Genomic DNA, 1,095 nt, shown 5'->3' with positions numbered 1-1,095 from the left:
AAAAGAGCTGAACAAAAAATAGATGGGAAATCCTTGAGGAGGTGGGCTTAAAGAAGATTCAGAGCATAGTCAGGAAGATCTTCACAATGAGAAACATAGAACATTCAGATGATTAAAAATAGAAGTATCCGGTGTACCCAGAAGTAACATAAGAGTTTTATGTTATGGGTTATGTTATAATCATAAGGTGAATGTAGTCTTCTCAAGATCACCGAGCAATATGGAAATACTTCATGATCTAATGCTAAGAAATAAGGAAAAAGCATGATATAAACATTATGTTAAAATGGCAAGTATGCTAAAGTAGGTACAGGAAAGGAGCCTAAAAAGGAATAAGGATGATGAATGTAGTTGTTACTAGATGGTGTGATTATGGGTTGATATATTTGATTAAATCTTGTCATAATATGATCTGTTTTAAAAACTTTAGGGATACCTTTTTTTTAAAATCAAGGGATGCAGAAATGCTAGCAAGGAGCATTTAAAGCTGGGTATCAATACCACTTTGAATAGTGTCCCTTCAACATTCCCTCAAAATTTCATTCAGAACCTCAGAATGTGATCTTACCTGAAACTGAAAATAAGGTGTTTGCAAATGGAATTTGTTGAGTGAATAAAACCAAATGAATAAAATGACACTGACTATACTGTTCTTAGCCCTAAGTTATATAATTCAAAGACGTGACTAAAAATATAATTTTTTAAAATTTTTTGGTGTTTATTTATTTTTGAGAGTACAAGTGGAAGAGACACAGACAGAGAGGAAGACAGAATCCGAAGCAGGCTCCAGGTTCTGCAGGCAGCACAGAGCCCAACACGGGGCTCAAACTCACAAACCGTGAGATCACGACCTGAGGCGAAGTTGGACACTGAACCAACTGAGCCACCCAGGGGGTGTTGAAACTATAAATTCATAATGATTAAAGATGGACATTATTGCATAAATTCAAAAGGCAACTTCTTTTTCACTTTTACTTTCTCTGAAATTGGATGATGCATCCTATAATTACTGGTGCATTACAGATTTCAGTGTCAGAGTTTTCTTCCTTCCTAGCAGTATATAAAATAATGCTACATACATCTTCACTATATTTT

At 34.8% G+C, this 1,095-nt stretch overlaps 1 protein-coding gene across 1 annotated transcript in view; it reads right to left on the bottom strand.

Annotated features, from left to right (window-relative positions):
- The window catches only part of MAP9 (microtubule associated protein 9), a 30,419-nt gene that overhangs the window by 18,937 nt on the left and 10,387 nt on the right, over positions 1 to 1,095 (bottom strand). The window lies entirely within an intron of this gene.

This window comes from Suricata suricatta, chromosome 1 (assembly GCF_006229205.1).
Source record: "Suricata suricatta isolate VVHF042 chromosome 1, meerkat_22Aug2017_6uvM2_HiC, whole genome shotgun sequence".
Classification (NCBI taxonomy): Eukaryota; Metazoa; Chordata; class Mammalia; order Carnivora; family Herpestidae; genus Suricata; species Suricata suricatta.
This window is presented reverse-complemented; position numbering and strand designations above follow the sequence as displayed.